Genomic DNA, 15159 nt, shown 5'->3' on the forward strand with positions numbered 1-15159 from the left:
CAGTGTCGATCTCAGTGTAATGAAGATGTGCAGGGCAAGTCTTTTACACAGAGTGTAGTAGGGGCCTGGAATGTATTACCAGGGTTGGTGGTGGAGGCAGATATAAAGTGACATTTATGAGAGTTTTAGATAAGCATGTGGAAGTGCAGAGAATAGAGGCTAACTTCAGTTTAACTTGGCACCTTGTTTGGCACGGACATTGTGGCTGAAAGGCTGTTCCGGTGCTGTATTGTTCTATGTTCTTTGATCATTATCTGTTGTCTGGTCCCTTCTTTTCCTCAGTGTCACATCTCTGCAAGCCTGATTGTGAAACACTGGTGTGAGAGTTGGTTTACGTGCCGCTTCTTGTACAGCAGAGAAACGAGTTTGTACACGCCACATCTCTGCTCCTGTGGGAATGCAATCCATTCACAGGTGGCATCTTCCTGCTCCTGCAGAAGAGCAGTCTGCTGACAAGCAGCATCTCTCTGTTCATGGGGTACAGCTGGCTGCTTGTGCAACGTCATATTGCTCCTGCAGAAGTGGGAACTCTTCACTGGTGGCACCCTTCGATCCTTTGTCTACAGCTCACGAGAGGTATCTATCTCTCTGCTCAGGGAGAGAATCTGATTGCTCCCTGATGGCAGATCACTCTATCTATGGAACTAACAGCTTGATGGAAACCAGCCTTCAGCTGGATCAAGGTGATAATGCTCAGAAGCAGAAAGACATTGTGCGCCCTACCTCAAAGCAGCTGTCACCTGAACCAGTGACTGGCTTGTTGCCGAATCCTGGCTGAAAAGGCTGCAACATCTTCAGACTTGAGGTCATGGTCTAGAAGCAAGGAAGTGCAGATGCTGGTTTACATAAAAGCACACAAAGTATTCGAGTAACTCAGCGGATCAGGCAGCATTTCTGGAGAACATGGATAGGTGACGTTTCGGGTTGGGACCCTTCTTCAGACTTGATAGGTGATGTTTTGGGTCGAGACTGTTCTTCATAAGGGTCCAGACCTGAAACATCTCTATTGGGTCTGTTCCACTTAGGCGAATTTTCAGGCGACTGCCGGCTACAGTCAAGTTGTCGGCAGTCGCGTGAAAAACCGCCAACTGAACGTGGACTGTCAGAGAGAGAGACACACACACACACACACACACACACACACACACACACACACACACACACACACACACACACACACACACACACACACACACACACCCCCCCCCCCCTTCACCAGCCCGTTATGCGGGCGGGGGACAGGGCAAGCGGGGAGAGCACTGTGAGTGGAATTTACACGGTGTAAAGCCAAGGTGATACAGACATGCACCGCGATGTACAGGAAGGTTGGCGCTGTAATTAAGACGGCTAAAGCACAGTGTACGGTAAGTCCTTTAAGAGGGGAGGGAATGTGGCGACTGCATAGTCTCCTGCAGTCGCCTAAAAAGTCGCCTCAGTGGGACAGGCCCATAACCATGTTCTCCGATACGTGACGTTTCTGGTCAAGGCTATTCTTCAGAAGCGTCCCGACCCGAAACATAATCTATCCATGCAACCTGACCCGCTGAGTTACTCCAGCGCTTAGTGTCCTTTTTAGATTCTAGTCTCCTGACTCTTAACCATGTTATCATCAACTAGAGAGTGGCCCTGACCTACCATTTACCTCATTGGAGACCCATAAACTATCTTTAATCAGACTTTACAAGACTTTATTTTGCCCTAAACGTTGTCCTCTTTACACTGTGGGCTGCTTGATTGTAATCATGTATAATCTTTCCGTGACTGGATGGCACACAACAAAAAAGCTTATCACTGTACCTCGGTACACGTGACAATAAACCAAACTTAACTTAACTAAACGGCATAGCCTCCTTCACTATGCTCCTTATCATCCCTGCATTCAATCAGGCTGACAACGAGCAAACCATCGTGCTTGTACATGTCTGGATAGACTGAAAAGACTCCATGAATCCTCTGGGACAGTGCAGGGAGAAAAACCATCCCTTCACCTCATCTGTTGAGCTCCTGCAATTGCTTTCCTGCACTTGGAACATGGAACAGTACAGCACAGGAAGAGGCCCTTTGACCCACAATATCCATGCCATGATAAACTAATCCCACCCGTCTGCACATGATCCATATCCCTCCATTCCCTGCTTATCCATGTACCTATCTGAAAGCCTCTTAAAAGCCACTATCATATCTTCCTCCACCACCACCTCTGGCAACACATTCCAGACACCCACTGTTGAACAATACAGAGGTCAAAGTAACCACACTGAGGCATTGTAGGTGAGGTTATCAGGGCTATTTTATGTTGATCTCTGCTGAAGGGTTTGTTTGCATCTCACTGATCCCTCTGGTCAAGAGGAGAAGGATTGTCACCCTCACCCTGATTATGTGTTTTACAGAAAGCAGCTGCCTTTGGTCTGGATGATCCCATCTGTTCCTCACTGCTTCACCTGTAGTGGAGGAAGTTAAAGAAGTTGAGGAGCTTCTTCATTATGCTGCATTTTGAGGCTTGCCCTGTGTATGTGTGGGTGGAAAGGGCAGTGTAGAGGGTGCATGTGTTTATATGCAAGTCTGTGTGTGCGTGCATCAGGGAGCTGTGTTTACTGTGGCCTGGAGCTAACTTGGGAGATGATGGTACTTTCTCTGGCATTACTCCATTCAATGGAGGTTTTATTTTTTCTAATTTGAGACCACTCCTGCCCCACTTTTGACAGTTGTCTCACTTATGAACAGAAGTGAATCTGGGTACCCTGCCACTCGCTTTCCTCCATGACAGCCGGTGCTTGTGTATTACAATGTATTGCATTGTGTATTGCAATGAAGCTCTTCAAAATGATCTTGAATTAAGCCCAGCTCCACTGTTGCGCTTTAGTGCTGCTTTTTTGATGCGTCACATCCTAACACATTCTTGTTTGTGACCAAGTTTGTAATCTTTTCAGGATATCCATCTCGGCACTTGGCAAATGCCGTAATGGTTTAGTGCATCAATCCTATCTCTGGACATGGCAGTCTTCCATCTTTTGGCCGCAGTGGGCTGCTGTTCACATTGTGCCCGGAATCTGTTGTCAATTGCTCAGGGGCAAACGCTGCCAACTCTAGAACGTCACCATTGCAATCGAGCCTGATTCTCCACAGTTGATATGAATGCATATTCATCTAATGCCAGTGATGAGGAACTGAAGTTCTGGCGCACTTCCTTTCTTATCTACTCAACATATCGCCTGAACTGTGATAATCGAACAACTTCTGCGCCAAGGTAGCTAGTGATATGTTTGATTTTCTCAGTTCCAGGAAGAGCAGGTTTACGTTTATAATCAGTCTGACTTTCAGGTATTGGAAAAAAGTAAATTTCTCTCCGCATGTCTCCTTGCGGTTAAAGGCTAGCACCTGGTGCACTTGACCCGGTTCATTTCCTAACCATCTGCAAATTTTAGCAACCAACATTTCACAAAGCAACCATGACAGAGGCACAAATTAACAGTAGTAATGCGACAAAGTTAGTAAGCTATTGCTTTAGGAATAAGAACACAGATTTTGGAATTGAAAGGTTTTGGGACTCGATGCAAGTTGTGTACTTGAATAAGTAATGCAACCAAAGAACTGGTTAATAGTAAAAGGTCCATAGTCTGTAAATAGTCAATATTTGTTTTCATCTCCAGTTGTTTTGCTGGGCAACAAGTATCCAAATTCTATAGAGTTTGAAGGTACATGGTATAACTCCTAGCTTGTGCTGCATTACCTGATCATAGGTTAGCATAGTTTGAGATGATTGATAAATTTAAAGAGGGTGGTGGGTATAGGGAACAAGCTGCCAGTGGAAGTAGTACAAGTAGGTACAAGAACCACAATTAAAATACATTTGGATAGGTAGATGGATAGGAAAGGATTAGAGGGATATGGGGACTAGCTTAGACTGGGCATCATGGCCGGCATGGATGTGTTGGGCCGAAGGGCCTATTCCCATTCTGTATAATTCTATGATGTATCCCACATTCCCTTTTTACAAAGGCATTCTTCAACCGCTTAAGGCATCTACTAAAGCTTTGCTATCAGTGAGCCATCTGGAACAGTGAACATGGTAGTCGGCCTGTGCTAATTTCTGCATATTCCACTCCTGTTTTTACCTTGATATTCTTAAGAACTTTTTTTTACAAAACAGTATTTGGCAAAAAATAATAATTTCAAACAATACAGCAGATACTGCAAACCTGAAAAGAAAACTGAAAGGCTGGAAGTATTTATTGAGTTGGGTGGCATTTGTGGAGATTCACCAATTAGTCGGTGTTTAGCTTTAATGTACTTTGTTTCAATGTGCTTTTGATGAAACAGTTTGGGACTAAAGAGAGTTTTTTCATCTCCAAAGTCATTTTCCTCATCATAATAATTGGTATTAAAATGCAGGAAGGAAATGAAGTTGCTGTACTTGCCCACAAAGTATACAGCAAACATGCAGAAAATGAATAAAGGTTGGTGCCTTCAATTATAAACACATTTTTAATGGTGTGGTATGGCAATCACTTATTTGGCCTTGAAAATGTAATTAATGAAACTGTATTGTCATTCCTTAAAAATGTATTTATTGTTGGCAAATTATTTATTTCCCTTTATCATTGTCTTCATTTCATCTTTTTACATATCAGTTTATTTTGCTCTGACCACTTGATTTTATAATGAATCATTTTAAAATGTTCCAATTTATACTAGTTCTTGGATTCGGAGAGCTTTAGATTTTGTTTTTAGTTTATTTGTTTGGATATACAGCATGGAAACAGGCCCTTCAGCCCACCAAGTCCACGCCAACTGTCGATCACCCATACACACACCCATACACATGTTATGCCACTTTCTCATTCACTTCCTACACATTGGGGGAAAGTTACTGAGGCCGATTAACCTATAAATGTGCATGTTTGGGGCGGAAACCAGAACAACCTATGCAAATCCAGGCGGCCACAGGTAGAACTTGCAAACTCCACACAGACAACACCTAAGAACAACATCAAACCTGGGTCTCTGGCGCTATGAGGCAGCACTGCTACCAGTTGCGCTACTGTGACGCCGCAAAGACTTTTATACTTTAGAGTTTATGAAAGTATTAGAAACTTTTAAACTGTTCACAGAGATTTATGGGGTGGATGAAGTGAGGATGTTTCTCTTGGCTGAGGAGCCTAGAATCAAGGCTCAGAGTCTCAGAGAATAAAGAGAAGATAATTTAAGGATTGAAATGAAGTGAAACATCATCCTGAAGGGTGGTGAATCTTTGAAGCTGCCATAGAGTTAATTCCAAGCAGAGGTTGATAGGAATCATGCAGTCCTGAAGGACAAGATGGCCTTGTCCTGCTGCAAATTCTGATGTACTGATGTTTGTATCTGAGCCCCTATCCATTTCCACTTTCATATCCTTGCACAAGTTCATTGAGCACCAGCTCATCTGTCACTGCAAGTTCCAAACATGACCTTGTTAAATTGAGACATGATTATTCAAGCACCCTCCTCATCATCTTCACTAGTTCTACGCTTTGAGGTCATCCAAAAGTCTGCTGCCAACATCCTAACATTTTAAATCTAGACTGAAGACTTTTCTGTTTGCCGCTGCCTTTCAGTAAACAATACAATTTATTAATTACCTATACTGCACTGTAACTTCTATTCCTGGTTTTATTCTATTTTAAATATTTTATTTGATTGCTTTTAATTTTGTAATTACTTTATCTGAATAATCTAATAATCGTTTTACATCTAAATGTCATTTCATATGTGTTTCTTTCCAATGCTTATAATGTTTTATGTAAAGCACTTTGAATTACCTTGTTGTTGAAAGGTGCTATACAAATAAACTTGCCTTGCCTTGCCTTGCCTTGCCTTAACTCGTGCCAGCTCCAGCACATGTGTTGTTGAACTACTTTGCCTTCATATTAAGCAACAACTTGATTCTAAAGATTCCCACATTTTCAAATGTCTGCCCGTTCTTGCCCTTCCCCTGTTGTTTCTCCAGCCCTGTAATCTCTCTTTCTTTCACTCCTTCTTGAAAATGCTGCCTAGAATTTCCCTGCAAACAATCCTGCCTCTCTTCGGATTCCATTTTGTTTGTTTGAATGAGTTTGGAATTTTTTTCTAGCTTAGTTTAGGTTAGTGATACAGTATATAAACAGGTCCTTCGACCCACTGGGACCACGCCGACCGTCGATCAACGGGTCACACTAGTTCTATGTAATCCCACTTTTCTATTCACTTCCTATGCACTAGGGGCAATTTATAGCTACAAACTCCCACGTCTTTGGGATGTGGGAGTAAACCCGGGGCACCCAGAGGAAATCCACACGGTCACAGGGAGAATTTGCAAACACCGCACAGACAGCTCCAAAGGTCAGGATCGAACCTGGATCTGGCGCTGTGAGGCAGCAGCTGTACCAGCTGCGCTATTGTAACTATGAGAAAAGAACTATAGAAAGGAAAGTAACTGATTGGTCACCCAATTAAATATTATGCAAATAAATGTCACGTGGTCTGCCCTGTTTCGACGAATGCAATCAACCTGGCGTGCACAACTTTCGGATGTGCACACAATACGCAAGAAGAAGATAGGTGTGTTTAATTGCCTCCTTAATGCAGGTACAAGAGAGCTCTCAGCACCTAGTCTTTCCTCCAGTCTTTCCATCACCGTTGGAACTTTTATTGCTGTTAATCAATACGAGGACCAAAGTTGTGCCAATGAAAGTCAAAGAAGCCATTATGAGACGGAGAAACAAGAATAAAAATGTTGGAGACATCAGCCAAACCTCAGTCTTACCAAAATCAACTGTTTGGAACATCATTAAGAAGAAAGAGAGCACTGGTGAGCTTACTAATCGCAAAGGGACTGGCAGGCCAAGGAAGACCTCCACAGCTGATGACAGAAGAATTCTCTCTATAATAAAGAAAAATCCCCAAACACCTGTCCGACAGATCAGAAACACTCTTCAGATGTGGATTTGTCAATGACCACTGTCCGCAGAAGACTTCATGAACAGAATTACAGAGGCTACACTGCAAGATACAAACCACTGGTTAGCCGCAAAAATAGGATGGTCAGGTTACAGTTTGTCAAGAAGTACTTAAAAGAGCAACCACAGTTCTGGAAAAAGGTCTTGCTGATAGATGAGACGAACATTAACTTATATCAGAGTGATGGCAAGAGCAAATTATAAAGGAGAGAAGGAACTGCCCAAGATCCAAAGCATACCACCTCATCTGTGAAACACGGTGGTGGAGGTGTTATGGCCTGGGCATGTATGGCTGCTGAAGGTACTGGCTCACTTATCTTCATTGATGATACAACTGCTGATGGTAGCAGCATAATGAATTCTGAAATGTATAGACACATCCTCTCTGCTCAAGTTCAAACAAATGCTTCCAAACTCATTGGCCGGCGGTTCTATCTACAGTAAGACAATGATCCCAAACATACTGCTAAAGCAACAAAGGAGTTTTTCAAAGCTGCAAAATGGTCAATTCTTGAGTGGCCAAGTCAATCGACCGATCTGAACCCAATTGAGCATGCCTTTTATATGCTGAAGAGAAAACTGAAGGGGACTAACCCCAAAACAACCATAAGCTAAAGATGGCTGCAATACCATGGCAGATGGCAGAGCATCACCAGAGAAGACACCCAGCAACTGGTGATGTCCATGAATCGCAGACTTCAAGCAGTCATTGCATGCAAATGATATGCAACAAAATACTAAACATGGCTACTTTCATTTACATGACATTGCTGTGTGCCAAACATTATGGTGCCCTGAAATGGGGGGACTATGTATAAACACTGCTGTAATTTCTACATAGTGAAACCAAAATGGATAAAAAATGGCCTTTATTAAAATCTGACAATGTACACTTTAACCACATGTGATTTTTTCTATTACAAATTTCAATTTATGGAGAACAGAGGCAAATAAATAAATGATGGGTCTTTGTCCCAAACATTATGGAGGGCACTGTATACTTTAAAAAAAAATCATGATTCTCTAATCAGCTTGAAATAGAACTGGCTAAGCTTTTCCACTCTTGCTTTTTTTGGCGGAGGAAGTATTTTGTCAGGGTTATGTTTGTAAACTTACAGACCATCATGGTTTGAATTCACAGGCTCGAGCAGCTTCATTGTGGATGGTTTAGTAAAGTCAGGCTGCAGTTATGGGCAGTTAAAGCCGATCATCCATGAATTCACATTGGACAAAGACGAATCGGTATTTATGGAACTCCGTGCGTGCAAAGATGCAGGCACAGCTGCATGTATGCCTTTACGAAGGAAAGATCCGGCATCCTACAATTCTACATCCCTGTCACACATCTCGGGATGAACCAACAATCTGCTGGAAGAACGTGACGACTGTGGGTGGAAATGGACGGTGGACATTTCAAAATTCTTCATCAACGGACGGAATGAAGGCCAGTCAAGACGAAGGGTCCCAAACCAAAACTAAGACTTTTCATTTCCCTCCACAGATGCTGGTCGACCCACTGATTTCCTCCAGCAGATTGTTAGTTGCTCCAGACTCCAGCACGGGTGGATGGGATTTCCCTCCCATTTGGAAGAGAAGGGTTTATTTAGGGACAGTAAACATGGCTTAATACATGTCCTGATCAGCCTGGAGAATGGTGTCTCAACCCAAAACGTCACTCATGCTGCCTGTCCTGCTGAGTTCCTTCCTACACATTATGGGAGCAGAGGCAGGGCAGATAATGATAATAATAACATTGTCCCTATAACAATGGTGTAAAAAATGAGAGGATCACTTCTGTCACCCATTCAGACAGTGTTTTCCATTTTCCAACCAGCCGACAGGTGAAAAAAAACTTTCTCCAACATTTTACCCCAATAATTTTGGATATGGAGTGAAATGTTTAGGGGGCATGTGAGGACTTTTTTTTTTTACCTATCTGCCGGTTGGAAAGTGGAAAGCGCCGCCTGAGTAGGTGGTAGAGGTGGCTCCTCTCATAACATTTAAGAAGAAGCAAGACAATCACTTGAATTGCCAAGGCGAAGAAAGCAACACACCAATTGGTGGTAACTGGGATGGTGTGGGTGTGTAATTGATGTTGATATAGATGTGGTTGCTAAAGGGCGTGTTGTTGTGCTGTGGGAATATCTCATGAAGTGAGAGTCATGTTTCACTGCATTCAAAATATTGAGGGAGTATCTTGCAATGCAAGCATTTAGTTGATATGCACAATCGTGCTGGAGACAATTCGAAAGCAGCTACTCACTCCATTGAGATGTTTGCATGGATAAGTTGGGATTTTAGTGTCAATATAAGTTTCAGAAACAGGAAGAGTGACTTATACCAGCAACGTTTAGTTTAGTTTAGAGATACAGGGTCAAAACAGGCCTTTCGGCCCACCAAGTTTGCAATGACGCCCATTAACACTACCCTACAGACACTAGGGACAATTTATTTTACATTTATACCAAGCCAATTAACCTACAAACCTGTATGTCTTTGGAGTGTGGGAGGAAACAGACAATCTCGGAGAAAACCCACGCAGGTCACGGGGAGAATGTACAAACTCCGTACAGACAGCACTTGTAGTCAGGATCGAATGCGGGTCTCTGGTGCTGTAAGGCAGTAGCTTTACCTCTACGCCACCGTGCCACCACAGGATTGTTTTAATTGGAGACAGTTTAGGAAATTTAATATGGCTTTTCCTTTTAACTAGGTTTATCTTTGGAGAATTGGGAGACGCAGTGGCTTTACACCCCGTCCTTTCACGTTGAAGACCTGTCTTCGACTTCACTCACCTTGAAAAATGCATAAGACAATGATCACTTTTGTGAAATTGTATATCTAAGATAATTTATATATCTTCGATGTCTAGTTCTGGAGTTTGGATTTGGAGTCTGTACGTTCTCCCCGTTACCTGCGTGGGTTTTCTCCTGGAGCTCCGGTTTCCTTCCACACTCCAAAGCCAAACAGGTGTGTAGGCTACTTGGCTTGATAAAATTGAAATTTGTCCCTAATGTGTGCAGGATGGTGTAAGTGTGCCGGGATCACTGGTTGGCATGGACGCGTTGAGCTGAAGGGCCTGTTTCCATGCTGTATCTCTAAACTTAAAAACTAAAATGGTATCTTGCATCCACATATCTAGTTTAGACCACAATAATTTCAAATTCCTACTCTAATCGGCAGTTAATTTTGGACAATAACTACACTGAATGAAAAGCTGTATTTCTTCGAATCTCCCTTGTGTCTTCTACCCAAAATATGTGTTCCTGGACATTGAAATGTTTGTTGATGGGGAAAGTCTCCTTTTTTACCATAATTTGACCTTGTCTTGGTTCTTTGTTGGACAGCAAGGAAAGACATAGTATATGGAAAATTATGGGCGGCATAGTGGCACAGCTGGTAGAGCTGCTGCCTCAAAGATCCGTACTCCCGAGTTCAATCTTTACCTTGGGTGTTGTCTGTATGGCGTTTGCACGTTCTCCCTGTGACTGTGTGAGTTTCCTCTAGGTACTCGGGTTTCTTCCCACAACCCAAAGACATGCAGGTTTGTAGGTGAATTGACTGCTGTAAATTGCCCCTAGTGTAGATAGTGACGCGAAGTGGGATAATATAGAGCTACAGTGAACAGGTGATCGATGGTCAGCATGGATTCGGTGGGCTAAAGGGCCTGTTTCTATGCTGTGCCTTTGAATCAAACAATCATGGTAGAGCTGTCAGGTGGTCGCCTGGATGTAAACCGTGCTTAAAGCATGGCCAATCTGAAACCTTCCAGGTACCCATAGGTTTGTTGAGGAATTGAATATTGATAGGTTTAAAAGGGCTGCCTACATCCACACATGTATTGACACTGACAGGTGCGCACACGTACACTCGCACACACAGCCACTCTGTACAGTCTCACCAGAGAAGGTCTCCTCATCTCTCAAGGACCAGATGAACAAAATAAGATGGATTCAGAAGCATTCCTGGGGTACCTCACAATAGATTGCAGTATCCTGTAATCTATTATTCGTACGATAAGTTACAATTGTGCTCAGAATTGAATAAGAGACTCTGTGGGCAGCAATAAAATTCAATCAAACAATAGAATGAGATGAATGTGCTCCTGGTCGCTTGTTCAAAATTATATGAATTTAATGATTTTTTCTTTCTGTCTGATTGAACCAAAGCTTAAGCGGGTCTTTTTTGATGGGTTTGGTTATTATTCGACTTGGATATATGATCTGTTAATTACCTATTTTAAATATTTAGAGAACCAGCTCTTAAGTACCTGACTATTTGTCAGTGAGCTGTTCTTATCACTCAGATAAGAGGTTCTCAATCTCGCTGTCTGAGGTTACAAAATTGTTTCTGGTTTGAGAGCTGATTTTTCTTTTAACGAGAACTCTGCAGCTTTAGGTTCCAAGCGTGTTCTGGGATAGGGCGTATTTAAATTTTAAAAGCAGTGGAATTTGACTATTCCAGGTAATATTATCTTATAAACTTTGCATTGTTGAAGGATGATATAGCAGAAACACCTCTGCATTCATTACCATATCTCATTATCTGTAACTGTCATACAGTCTGACTAGACCTCTTACATAAATGTATTAGTGCATACATTGTTGTCTTAGTGCATCAGTGCACCTGTCACTGAATGTGATATATGGGTCTGTGCTTATATTCTTCTTCATCTGTTTTTCTCTCAATGTAATTCTGCAAATATTTGCAGCCTTCATGTGTTTCCTTCACCTTCCTGTTCACCCACATGCATTCATACTCTCTCTTTCTCACTCTCACTCATAAACACACATGCACGTGCACTTGTGCACTCACTCTCTCTAACACACACACACAACCCCTGCATTCCCTCCCCACTAAACCCTCCATCTCACACACAACACATGTGACATTACCACTATCGACAGGCAGTGCTATATCTATATAACTAAAAGTCTCATCTTGACCACTTCCTATCTGCATCGTATATTGATTGTAGAAAAAACGCTACCAAATATATCTATGATTTTTGGCCATCTTACTCACAGTCCTTCTCCGCTGAGGCAGCCCCGAGGATTTTTCCGATCAATGAAAAATAAAAAAGTTAAGAGTGTTAAAAAATCTTGTGATCAGCTGATTGGTCCTCTCGCATGATGAAGGCAGCGCCCTTTCCGGGGGGGGGGGAGGACTATAAAACCCCTGATGCCTAGACGTGAGTCAGTAACTCTGGAAGATCGCGAGGGAGTGATCTAAGATTCTAAGCTGTGAATCAACTGAACTGTGAGTCTGCGATGTACTTGCAATAAATGATTTGTTAGCCCTTAATGACAATTCAATGAAATTGAATTTGGTGGCCTGCACTCTGCTTGAAATACTGTGAAATTGAATTTGGCGGCCTGTGCTCTGCCTGAAATGCTGCAAAATTGAGTTTGGTGGCCTGCACTCTGCCTGAGATGCTGTGAAATTGAGATTGGTGGCCTGCACTCTGCCTGAAATGCTGTGAAATTGAGTTTGGTGGCCTGCACTCTGCCTGAAATGCAATAAAAATGAATTTGGTGGCCTGCACTCTGCCTGAAATGCTATGAAATTGAGTTTGGTGGCCTGCACTCTGCCAAATAGCCGTGAGTGAACTGTCAGCCCACCAGCCCTGTGTGACAGATCTACCAGCCCACCAGCCCTGACTGACTGATCTGCCAGCTCACTAGCCCTGAGTGACTGTGCTGCCAGCCCACAGTCCTGAGTGACTGAGCTGCCAGCCCACGAGCCCTGAGTGACTGAGCTGCCAGCCCACCAGCCCTGAGTGACTGAGCTGCCAGCCCAGCAGGCCTAAGTGACTGAGATGCCAGCCCACCAGACCTGAGTGACTGAGCTGCCAGCCCAAGAATCCATTCGGCCCACAATGTCCATACTAGGCCTCTGGTAACCAGTCCCTTTGGCCCACAACACCCATACTAGTGCTCCAGAAGGCCCCCAGCTTCCCTCCACTGACCACCAATATTGGAATTGGTGGAGAGGTGGAATATTGCATTGGGGGACCAGCCCTCCCGTGTGAACATGGGACCCAACGGGTCCCACTTAGTTTAGTAATAATATAGAGCCATGCCTTTACATATCAGGGCTCGAAATTAACGGTTGCCCGGGTGCCAATGGCAACTTACAGTCCCGCCGGGCAACCTAAAAGCCATGCCATTTTGCCCGGCTTGGCAAGCAACCGGGACACCCGCCTGCCAACCGTGTCCGGGTCTCGGCTCGGCGCTAGTTCTCGGGTCTCCGCTCGACTCTAGCTCTCGGCGCTAGTTCTCGGGTTTCCGTTTGGCGCTCGCTCTCGGCTCTCCGCTCGGCGCTAGCTCTCGGCTCGGCGCTAGCTCCCGGGTCGGGTCGTGGGTATCCGCTCGGCCGAGCACATCATCGGCCGTGGTTGTGCGCATGTGCGGCCCTGCACATGAGCACTGCCACGGCAACTGGTCGGCGACGGCCACTTTCTCCCTCCCTTTGCATTGTGGGAGCTCTGGCCGCCATTGCTGTCCAGTCGCTGCCTTACCGCGACTGCTGAAAAACAACGCAGAATCACTCCCTGCAGTAACTCCCTGGAGTAACTCTTGTTTCTTGGTTTCCTGATCCTTCAAAAATATTCGAAATGGACCCACCACCACCAAACTCCAAACTCTGAAAAACTCCATGGAGCTGCCAGCATCTCTGGATAGAAAAAATTGGGTGACGTTTCGGGTAGAAACCCTCCTTTACATTTCCTCTGGTTTTAGTGTTTTTAGTTTAATTTAAAGATACAGCGTGGAAACAGGCCCTTCGGCCCACCGAGTCCACGCCGACCACCGATCACCCCTACTCTAGTTCTATCCCACACATCAGCGACGTAAGTCAAAAGTGTTTTATTCTCTCGCGTCCCAGTTAGAACAATGAAATCCTTACTTGCAGCAGCACAACAGAATATGTAATCATAGTAGTCTGTAAACAATGTTATAAATGAGAAAACTAAACTCCATACAGACAGCACCCATATTCAGGATCATTTCCAGGTCTCTGGCAATTTTAGGCAGCAACTTTATGGCCAATGTACTGCCCCAATAGCCTTGAACTAAATTAAAACATACAGTAAAGGGGGACATAGCGTCACTTAGAGATTTAAGACTGAAAATGGATAGTTTCTTTTTTTTTTAGTAACCAAAGTTATCAACGTATATTTTTTTGTGTGTTGGAAAATAAAATATAGTGGCACAGCTGGTGGACTTGCTGCCTCACACGCCAGAGATCTGTGTTCAATCCTGTTCTCGGGCACTGTCTGTGTTGAATTTGCACATTCTCCCTACAAGCATGTGGGTTTCCTCCCACATCCCAAAGACGCATTGGCTTTGTAGGTTAACTTGTCTCTGTAAAATTGCCCCTAATGTGCAGGGAGTGGGTGAGGAAAGTGGGATAACAGAACTTGTGTGAATGGGCAGACGAAAATGTTGGAGAAACTCAGCAGGTGAGGCAGCATCTATGGAGCGAAGGAAATAGGCGAGACCCTTCTTCAGACTGATGTCTGGAGGGGTGGGGGGAGCGGGAAAAAGAAAGGAAGAGGCGGAGACAGTAGGCTGTGGGAGAGCTGGGAATGGGAGGGGAAGGAGGGAGAAAGCAAGGACTACCTGAAATTGGAGAAGCCAATGTTCATATCGCTGGGGTGTAAACTACCCAAGCAAAATATGAGGTGCTGTTCCTCCAATTTGCGGTGGGCCTCACTCTGGCCAAGGAGGAAGCCCAGGACAGAAAGGTCGGATTCGGAATGGGAGGGGGAGTTGAAGTGCTGAGCCACCGGGAGATCAGGTTGGTCATTGCGAACTGAGTGGAGGTGCTGTGCGAAGCGATCGCCAAGCCTGCACTTGGTCTCACCGAGGTTGATCATACGCTGAATAACCATATTTTGGTTTGGAAGTGGAAAGAGAAAATAGAAATTGCATTCATTGCAATGTGTAAAAAGAGATGAGATACCGTATTGTAATTTTGCTGCATGTCATTGTGGTATATATCATGTCTTGATTGGTGAATATGTTTAGTTTGTGACTTTATTTGAAGCAGAAATAATATGTGAATGCTTCATTGACCATAATTCCGACTGGTAACTACGTACTTCATCCGAGCACATTATCGCACACGTCATGCAAGCCGTCTTAAATGACCACCTAAACTGTGATTTGGCAACGTAAAAAGC

General features: G+C 43.9%; 1 protein-coding gene across 2 annotated transcripts in view; it reads left to right on the forward strand.

Moving 5' to 3' along the window:
* camk1 (calcium/calmodulin dependent protein kinase I) overlaps positions 1–15159 on the forward strand; it is a 187617-nt gene that overhangs the window by 100480 nt on the left and 71978 nt on the right. The window lies entirely within an intron of this gene.

This window comes from Amblyraja radiata, chromosome 18 (genome assembly GCF_010909765.2).
Source record: "Amblyraja radiata isolate CabotCenter1 chromosome 18, sAmbRad1.1.pri, whole genome shotgun sequence".
NCBI lineage: Eukaryota > Metazoa > Chordata > Chondrichthyes > Rajiformes > Rajidae > Amblyraja > Amblyraja radiata.